Source organism: Aquarana catesbeiana, linkage group LG13 (genome assembly GCF_042186555.1).
Source record: "Aquarana catesbeiana isolate 2022-GZ linkage group LG13, ASM4218655v1, whole genome shotgun sequence".
Classification (NCBI taxonomy): domain Eukaryota; kingdom Metazoa; phylum Chordata; class Amphibia; order Anura; family Ranidae; genus Aquarana; species Aquarana catesbeiana.
This window is the reverse complement of record NC_133336.1, coordinates 123,905,844-123,916,888: the sequence shown is the minus strand read 5'-3', so window position 1 is coordinate 123,916,888 and position 11,045 is coordinate 123,905,844.

Sequence of the window (11,045 nt, the reverse complement as noted above, 5' to 3'; positions counted from 1 at the left end):
CCCCAATAAATCAGATAGACACCCCAACACATATAATCTTTTCAATGTACTCGTAGCCACCCTTATCCTAAAGGAATGGGATGAAAATTTTTTTTTTTTTTTTTTTTTTGATCCTCCAAACCAAGTGCCTTAAACATTTATTGAAAATTTCAATGAATTGAAAAATGCGATAACGACAACCCATCCTGATGTACCAAAAGGGGGGACCACCCCACCCCCCCGGGCGTATGGCAAGAAACCCCCCGCACCAATTGTACTGGGCACAAGGGAGAACCTGGCAGTGAAAAAAAAAAAACCTGCACCGTTATTCCCTTGCCCCGCTGATTCGTTTTAGATTTTGTAACCAATATGGACAATCTGTCCTCCCCACAACTGACATCCATTACACCCAATCCCCCATTTTTCTTTTTAGAGGGGCTGACTAATTCGCTAATTCGAAACGCCCCGAAAAACGCCAAGGCGAATGCCACCTTAAACAAAACTACCTCATAACCTGACGAACAAGTAACGTCTAACTGCGCCACTGTCCTACCTAATAGCTCGAACGAAACCGGGCGCCTAGCATCCCTCCCCAACTTAGAACGCCAGTAAACCTTCAATGCCTGCCCAACCCAAAATTCCTTAGTAAAGTCAGATAAACCTTGAAGTTTTAACCAAAACGCCAGGCCTGCCAACTTCTTTTTCAACCCAGACACCGACACCCCCTCCTCCAGATTCCGGGAAACAAAATACAAAAAACCAACAACCAGAAATCTTGTTCCTCATGGCCTTCCACCACCTGTTGCAGCATTGATACCCAATCCTGCCATACACTGTTGTAAGCTGACCACGTCGCCTCGCTCACTGACTGTCTAATCCATCCCGCTACTCTTCCAAGGCCATCCTCCACAGCCGCTCGGGACAAGGGACCCCGTTCTGCTCCGCCCCTGGTACCAACTCCCGCAATCTGTCGCACTGAAAGCGAGATAGTGCATCAGCAATGACATTTTCCACACCAGAGAGGTGCACAGCATAGATGCACACATTCCGCTGCCAGACAGCGCAATACAAGGTGTCTGAGCAACCTTACCACCGGCGGTGATGCAGCTGAAACCTTGTTAATTACTTGTACCACCCCCAGGTTGTCCCCGTGAAATCTAACTTTCAAATTCCTGAAAGATTCCCCCCACAACTCCACTGCTAATACCACAGGGAACCGTTCAAACAGTAACATGTTCTTTACTAAACCTGCCTCCTTCCACGACTGAGGCCAAGGCCCTGCACTCCACTTACCTTGGAAGAAGGCTCCAAAAAAAACGCAGAAACCACCGCATCTGTGTACAGCTCCCGATCCAAATTGCTAACTGGCCCTGACATCCACAACGCACTGCCATTAAAATTAGCCAGGAGCGTGTGCCGTACCTACAGGTCTTCTCTATGAGCCTTCACCAAGCGCACATAGTGCTTGGGGGACGTAACCCCTGCCGTACTTGCCGACAGCCGCCTGCAAAATACCCTTGCCATGGGCAAAATGCGACACGCCAAATGTAACTTACCAAATAAGGATTGCAGGGTGCGCAGCCGTACTTTGCGAAATCCCATTATTCCCTGAATCTCTGCTTGCAAAGCCGTCAGCTTATCTTCCGGCAGCCTGCACTCCATGTCTAACATGATGCCTAAGAAACTCGACACCGTCCGTGGACCTTCAGTCTTCTCTGGGGCCAATGGAATACCAAACTTATCTGCAACATGTTCCAGCGTAGCCAACAGGACCGCACAAAACTTCTGACTTGGGAGGGCCCACGCAAAGGAAATCGTCCAAATAGTGAATGATTGAATTTATTCCCGCGACGTCACTCACCACCTACTCTAGGAAGGAACTAAACTGTTCAAACAACGCGCAGGATATAGAACACCCCATAGGTAGCCAGCAATCTACGTAGTGTTCCTACTGCCAACAACAAACGAAAAACTCTCCGGGTGAACCGGTAGCAAACGAAAAGCCGATGCTATGTCAGCTATCGCCCTAAGTGCCCCCCGCCCATACACCCAAACTACCGCTGCATCAAACGACGTATATGAGACCACGCAGACCTCTGGGTCGATGGCATCATTCCCCGAACCCCCTTTAGGGTAGGAAAAATTCTGAATAAGCCTAAATTTGTTAGGCTCTTTCTTCGGCACAACGCCTAGCGGTGCCATTACCAAATCCGATATTGGCAACGAAGGAAGGCCTAACAAAATTTTCTTCCCCAGTTTCTCCTAAACCATGTCAGCATGTTGTAAGGCTGACCGCAAATTGCATGACAGCGGGGGAGTATCCATTAAACGTGAAGGGATTCTAAAACCCTCCGCAAATCCCCGACCAAGTAACCGCGCTGCCTCCCTGTCTGGGTATCTATCTAGGAAAGGTTGCATCTTTGCCACTTTCACCGGCGTTCTCCCCTTTTTCCCCCAGGGTCGCCGGTACGGCCCTTTCCTTGTTTAAAAACCCCGGGACACCGTGTGTCCCCCTCCACAACCTGAACCTTCGTGCTTGTACTTGCACGACCCCCCAAATCTACAGGAACCCTTATTAAACTGCCACCCCTTGAAACAACAGAGCCGTCGGCCTAGCCGAGGTCATAAGGCGCATCCATAAGCTGATGTCCTTATGATCCCACTTCAAGGACAGGCGTATAGCCCTCCGCTGCCTAAAAACTGCTCGTCATACCGCAGCCAAGCTGTTCCCCTGTAACTCTGAATGCCACACCTATAGCGTCCAAATAGCCCAAACAATGACGAGCATTGCTCTGGGTTCTTTTCCCCAATAACACTTGCCAATACTGCAACGGCCTGCAGCCAATTCGCAAAAGTCCTGGGGATAAGCCTCTACCTCCTTTTCTCCTTGTCCTCCTTCTTGTTATCCTCCGGCTTAACCCTATCTAAGTTACATTTTACCAGCGGTAGGAGCGCCAAAATCTCCACGTATTCCCCTTTCCTAATTTTTCTCGAACTTCAGGTTTTAGGTGCGCTCCGATGGGCCCCTCAAAACCCACCTAAACCTCACATTTTTCTGCATCTGCCAGTCTCACCAAATCTTGTTTTTTCGCCCCTTCCCCTGTCCCCCCCCCCCCGGCGGCTTAGGCACCACCTCCTGCACTGCCACCCCAGCGACCTCCGTCGCGGGCGCCGCTTGTTCCGTAGCAGGCACGGGGGGAGTCCCCGAGCCCGTTGACCACCCGACCCTTGCCCCCCGACCCCAGGATCCACCCACCGCCGCAGGAAACTGAATCCCAATTGTCCCCAGCTCAAATTTTTTACTAAATCCTTCAAACCTGCTCAGAATTCCTGCAACCCCAATTCCGCCGTAGCGCGGCCAACCGCCCACGCGGCCGGAGTGGGAGGCACAGTCGCATCCGACTGCCCCGCTGCTCCCTGACCCCCACTGTTAATCTCGCCCCCCTCCCCCACAAGATTACCAACAACACGTGAAGGAATAAACATGGACTTACCGAGATGCCTGGGAAGGGTCCCACCAGCCGAAAGTCCCGTCTCCACTGCAGCATGACGTCCCTGCTGCCCATCGTCATCCGACTGCGACAGCTCTTCTGACCGGTCTTCTCCTATCTCCGCTTCAGTGGCCGACAGTCCTCCAGCAGACACCTCCCTGGCCGCCGGGGATCCGCGGTCCTACAGAGCTCCTCCTCCGAGCGCCGGATTCACCCACTGATTTGTGGGTCGCTTTTTTATGGGCCCAATGACATCTATCCCACAGTGCCGCACCAGGCCACTGCCCGCTTCTGTCCTCTCTCCCTCCCCTCTTACGTGCCCCCCAGCCCCAGCTTTGGGGTGCCTGGGTGCCGTTGCTGCCATTCTCCCATGCTGAAGCCCCGCCCCTGCTGTGGAAACGCCAGGGGCCTGTCTCCCTGCTCCATCTTCGCTAGGCCCAGCATCCGCCTTGGAACTGCTGGCGCTACTCCTGGATGCTCCACGGACTGATGGCCTCTGCCCCCCCTTCTCCCCACCTCATGTGCCGCCGCGCGCTTCGCGGGAGGCCCAGAAACCGGCCTCCCTGCCCGAACCTGCTGTCTCTGCTCTCTGGGAGGGAGGGGGATAGAGGGATCTGGCTGGGAGCGAACCCCCCCCTTTCCTGCGCCACCGCGCGCTTCGCGGGCGGCCCAGAAACCGGCCGACCCGCACGGAGCTTCTGACTCTGCACCCTGGGAGGGAGGAGTAGAGGGGGATCCGGGGAGAAACGAGCCTGGCGGCCTGGACCGCCGCGCTCGCACCGACTCACCCACCGCTGAAATGGCCGCTGAGGCACTGTCACCCAGCGCCGCATCCAGGCTGCTCTCCAGCCATCCAGTTCCCCTGGACGCAGTCCCGGCCTTCAATCTTGCAAACAGGGATTCACAGCGGCCATGCTGCAAGCTCTCTCTTCCAGACCAACTGAGCTGGGAAGGGACCTTGCCCCCTGTTCAGTTAATTTTTGCTCCACCCCTTCCTAATAACCTACCAATCCCAATTGTTCTAACATAAACATCCCTCAAACTATGTTCCACTGTTAACTCTGTCATGCCCGCCCTTTGCTTATTATTTTTATTTCTTTGCTCCGGGCTTTCTTTATTCTAGTTCTGTGCATTGTGTAGTGAACTCAACTGAAAAACAGAAAGATGGAAAACGGAATAAAAACTGAAACGTCAAGAGCTGAACTCCAGGTATGGATTTTATTGCTTTGTATCATTGGCTCAACTTGGATTAATGTACGTATCCATATTCCATACCTGCGATACTGTTGTGGAAATGGAAAATCACTGCAGTATTCGCTGTTATTACAGTGCAGTCATCCAGGTCCTGTGCTGTGCAGATGACCATATGCATAATAAATACAGGGGGTCCCTCGCTCAGTGCAGCTGCCATTCACAGAACACCTTGTATTTTTTCACTGAATACAAGGCATGCTCTGATAAGACAAGATGGAGAGGTGGTGGAGTCACCATCTCTACCTCATCTGGCCAGAAAACACTTTGTTTTCATTGAAAAAACACAAAGGGGAAGATTTACTAAAACTGGAGAGTGCAAAATCCAGTGCAGCTGTGCATGGTAGCCAATCAGCTTCTAACTTCAGCTTGTTCAATTAAGCTTTGACCAAAAAAAACACTGTTTGGTTCCTATGCAGAGCTGCACCCGTTTTTGTGCTCTCCAGTTTTAGTAAATCCCCCTAATGTGTTCTATGAATGGCATCTGCAACTGAGCAAACAACCCCCTGTGTTTACTATGCATTGGGGCAGCTGCACAGCACAGGCCCTGGAAGACTACAGCCACTGCTACAGTGATTCTCAGCTTCCACAATGACCCCATAGCTCCCAACTGTCCCTGATTTCGAGGGACTGGCCCTGATTTGGGACAAAGTCCCTCTGTCCCTCTTTCCTCCTCATTTTTCCCTCATTTTGGTCTGATCTATATAGTTGTATATAAAATGCACTTTTTATCTTCCTAAACCTTTCATCCAATTTTTTAATTTCTGCATTTGTAAATTTCAAAAGTGAATATAAAGGACTAGTAGTGGTAAAAAAAGAACTTGTGGGTTTAATCAATCATTTTTTTTGTATAATTCTCCTTTAAGGGGGGTGTGGCAGGGGGCGTGTCTTATGCCTACATACTTTTGTCAATAGGTGTCCCTCATTCCCATCTCAAAAAGTTGGGAGGTATGCAGTCCCACAGATATGGATTTTTTATATGTGTATGTATACTGATCCAAGCTGTAACGATGCAATAAAGAATAAACCTGGAGTTCAACTTTAATAATAATAAACATATTGACTATTCAAATGTCTGTACATTTATTTCCTATTGTTGTAAAGAAGTAAAGACACCCATATGCAATCCCTATTTTGAATATCAAGTCCTTCAAGTTTTCAGTCCCTTTCACTAATTTTATTTCCAGTGATAAGCTATCCAGTTTGCAGTTCAGGCAATAGTAAATTACAAATTGCATTTTTACATTTATCTGAATATATATACAGTGGGGCAAAAAAGTATTTAGTCAGCCACCAATTGTGCAAGTTCTCCCACTTAAAAAGATGAGAGAGGCCTGTAATTGTCATCATGGGTATACCTCAACTATGAGAGACAAAATGTGGAAACAAATCCAGACAATCACATTGTCTGATTTTTTAAATAATTTATTTGCAAATTATGATGGAAAATAAGTATTTGGTCACCTACAAACAAGCAAGATTTCTGGCTCTCACAGACCTGTATCTTCTTCTTTAAGAGGCTCCTCTGTCCTCCACTTGTTACCTGTATTAATGGCACCTGTTTGAACTTGTTATCAGTATAAAAGACACCTGTCCACAACCTCAAACAGTCACACTCCAAACTCCAAGAGCTTTCGAAGGACACCAGAAACAAAATTGTAGACCTGCACCAGACTGGGAAGACTGAATCTGCAATAGGCAAGCAGCTTGGTGTGAAGAAATCAACTGTGGGAGCAATAATTAGAAAATGGAAGACATACAAGACCACTGATAATCTCCCTCGATCTGGGGCTCCATGCAAGATCTCACCCCGTGGGGTCAAAATGATCACAAGAATGGTGAGCAAAAATCCCAGAACCACACGGGGGGACCTAGTGAATGACTTGCAGAGAGCTGGGACCAACGTAACAAAGGCTACCATCAGTAACACACTACGCCGCCAGGGACTCAGATCCTGCAGTGGCAGACGTGTCCCCCTGCTTAAGCCAGTACATGTTGGGGCCCGTCTGAGGTTTGCTAGAGAGCATTTGGATGATCCAGAAGAAGATTGGGAGAATGTCATATGGTTAGATGAAACCAAAGTAGAACTGTTTGGTAGAAACACAACTCGTCGTGTTTGGAGGAGAGAGAATGCTGAGTTGCAACCAAAGAACACCATACCTACTGTGAAGCATGGGGGTGGCAACATCATGCTTTGGGGCTGTTTCTCTGCATAGGGAACAGGACGACTGATCCGTGTACATAAAAGAATGAATGGGGCCATGTATCGTGAGATTTTGAGTGCAAACGTGGCTGGGTCTTTCAGCATGACAATGATCCCAAACACACCGCCCGGGCAACGAAGGAGTGGCTTCATAAGAAGCATTTCAAGGTCCTGGAGTGGCCTAGCCAGTCTCCAGATCTCAACCCCATAGAAAACCTTTGGAGGGAGTTGAAAGTCCACGTTGCCCAGCGACAGCCCCAAAACATCACTGCTCTAGAGGAGATCTGCATAGAGGAATGGGCCAACATACCAGCAACAGTGTGTGACAACCTTGTGAAGACTTACAGAAACATTTGACCTCTGTCATTGCCAACAAAGGATATATAACAAAGTATTGAGATGAACTTTTGATACTGACAAAATATTCCACCATAATTTGCAAATAAATTCTTTCCAAATCAGACAATGTGATTGTCTGGATTTGTTTCCACATTTTGTCTCTCATAGTTGAGGTATACCTATGATGAGAATTACAGGCCTCTCTCATCTTTTTAAGTGGGAGAACTTGCACAATTGGTGGCTGACTAAATACTTTTTTACCCCACTGTATATAAGCAGGTTGTCTAGTCTGCACTTAACTATACAGTTCATGTTTTGTGATTGCCTCAGTTCCTAAATGTGTGTATTATAAGAGCACAAACAGATCTGCATGTAAATAGTCAGGTTATAAAACAATTGTAAATGCATGATTAAAAATTCTAGCATAGGAGGAGATAATGCTGCAAGACTGTAGACTTGAACAAGACTTTAAAATAATGCACTTCAGGATAACCTGCTCTTGGTATATTTATCTTCCTCGCTTCCTCCACAACTCCTGGTGAAGAAAGAAGCTCCTATACACATTCGGGTAGCTGCTGATACTGTTGTGACCAATTAAAAATTACCTGGACTTTCAACCACATTTGTGAAGTCCTCTTTTCTCCATTATACTCACCACTATTGTTCCAGGGCTGCTAGGCTGAAAAGCGTAACAGGCCTTTAAAAACATGTAAATCAAATGCATTCTAAAAACATTTTGGTCCGGTTATATTTCTCTCTTTACCTCCACAAGCCTTGAGGATGGAAGACAACCCCCAGTTCTATGTTAAATACCTGTGCTGATACTATTGTGAACAATAAAAACTGACTGGACCACATTTGTTGGGCTCACTTCTCTCCTCTATGACTGATTCTGGCTCATTGCACTTTAGAGAGCTGTATTTGAATACTATGAATCTACAATCGGAATACTCCCTCAAAGTAGGGGTCAGTGCTCTATCACTATTTTTAAATTATTATTTAGAAAAATTATGCAAAATTTGAAGGCCCTGCTCCAAGCCATTTGGGCTACAGAAAGTCCAATGTTTTAACATGAAAAGAACATTAACAACACCATCTGTAAACTGTCATTGGAGAAAAACGTGTACTATCATTCCCAACCCCTTTTTGAAATTGCTGATTAACTGGCTGTGAAATTGAACTTTGCTCCATTGTGGATCAATGACTCAGGGCTAGAATGCAGGCTGGGATTATGACTTTACTAGATGTATACTTGTTTTATGACAGTTCTGAATGGCCCTTGACTATATTTGATCTGGCTATGTCCTCTTCATTACTGTAGCCTCAGCTGTGCCTTGGAGCCAGAAGGAGTTGGGACCAGACAATACTGTATGTATCAACTGAAGTGATAGGGTTCATGCACATGGAATAATATAGGCATTTTATTGCCCAGCACAAATTTCCTGGAGCTTTCCTATGCCCAGGAGTCGCACGTGTCTCATACAACCTGTCATTCAAGTGAATGCTTGTGAACATGTGTACTCTCGTAAATGCAGATGCTTCTTTACATTGATATTTACTCACAATGCACGCCCAACATTTTTCCTGAAGGTGAAAATGTCTTTACCTCTTTACTTTAGCATTTATAAGAATACAGGCGTGTACAGCTATTCACTGTAATGGCAGGCTGTACGCAGCATCTGCAGCTTCTCTGGCATGGTAAAGCGCCAATAAATGTAGCTAGGCATACAAAATGCTTATAATATTCCATGTGCATGAAACACTACTTAGGCAGGACATACGCGGTTTGAATCTCGGACAGTTCCTGTTGAACCAGCCGAGATTCGAACCGTGTTTGGGCAGGCCAATTGTACCAAGTTGATTGATCAATAAACTTGGGTACAACCAGCATGCCGGGTTTTACCTGCGATTATCGCTAGTGGCTGCTATAGCTGCTAGTAATAATCACTGTCTTCTCCTGGGGGGGGAGAAGACAATGGCCTGGCAGGAGGGATTCCCACATCAACACTTTCTGTGTTGATGGGGTAATCAACCAAATTTCTTTCCTGCAACCCATACTTGCAGGAAAGAAATTCACTCCGTGTATGGCCGGCCTTAAAAATAGATAAATAAATTCAGTCTGCATCAAAACACCATGGGGCTTATTTATAACATAGAGTGGATATCATAATCCGCACTCTGTTATACTGTGCAGCACTACTGCATACTGCGAACTGCATAGGTCAGACACTGATACTGGAAGAGAAGACCCGGCTCGCATCTGACATTCCAATTCTTCCCAAGTGTTCAGTAGGGTTGGGAATCAGGGTTCTGTACAGGACTCCCCCACACCAAAATCACATAAACTATCTTTTTAACAGATCATAGCTGGAACAGAAAAGGACCTTCCCCAAACTTCCTCAAGGCTGGAGGTGTACAATTCTCTAAAATATATTTTTATTGTGTAGCATCAACACTGCTCTTCACCAGAAATATCAGAACTCACATTCTTTGTCACTGCAGGTAAGTGCCGTAGTTCAGCACTGCATGCCATCAAGATCTGGAAATGGTGAAGATTAGGCGACCCGTTAAATTTTGTAATGGAAGTGACGTTCCTTCACGGCCATGTTCCGTTACAAAATTTGCCAGGTCGCCTAATCTGATGGAACAGCGGCATACAATTAGGTTCTATCTGGTATGTAGATATTGATGTAGAGATTATGCACTCACAAATCTTCACTGCAATTTTCCTATTAGGTTAATTTCCTAGGATGGTCAGATCTATCCAGTGGCAATAATACTGTACTTTTCCTAATTGAGGTATTTCAGGGGAAAAAAAAAAAAACTTCATTATTGCTACTAGATGGCACTGACAATCGTGTAAAATAAACGTAATAGGGAAATTATAGTGAAGATTTGTGGAGCCTGTGAATGAAATATTCACACAGCAAATTTTTAGGCACAGATTTTCAATCTCATTAGCCTTTCAGTTTGGTGCAATCCTTGACTTTTCCCAAGGATTTAGTCATATATACAGTATGTATGTCTAGGCTAAGGAAATAGAGACTCCTAATAAAAGTCATTTTTTCTTTCTAAAACGCACTTTATTGTTCTCATCTGATATGATTTTGCATATTTCTAGGAATAAACTTCCTGAAATAGTTACATAGTAGTCAGGTTGAAAAAAAGACACAAGTCTATCTAGTTCAACCATAAAAAAAAAAATTTAAATTAAAAACTATCATACAATTCCCATATACCCAATCCTATACCCACAGTTGATCCAGAGGAAGGCAAAAATACCCCAGCAGAGCATGCTTCAATTTGCTACAGTAGGGGAAAAATTCCTTCCTGATCCCAGAGAGGCAATCGGATTTTCCCTGGATCAACTTTACCTATAAATGTCAGTACCCAGTTATATTATGTACATTTAGGAAAGAATCCAGGCCTTTCTGAAAGCAATCTACTGAGCTGGCCAGAACCACCTCTGGAGGGAGTCTATTCCACATTTTCACAGCTCTTATGCCCCGTACACACGGTCGGATTTTCCGATGGAAAATGTCCGATCGGAGCGTTTTGTCGGAAATTCCGACCGTGTGTGGGCTCCATCGGACATTTTCCATCGGATTTTCCGACACACAAAGTTGGAGAGCAGGAGATAAAATTTTCCGACAACAAAATCCGTTGTCGGAAATTCCGATCGTGTGTACACAAATCCGACGCACAAAGTGCCACGCATGCTCAGAATACATAAAGAGATGAAAGCTATTGGCCACTGCCCCGTTTATAGTCCCGACGTACGT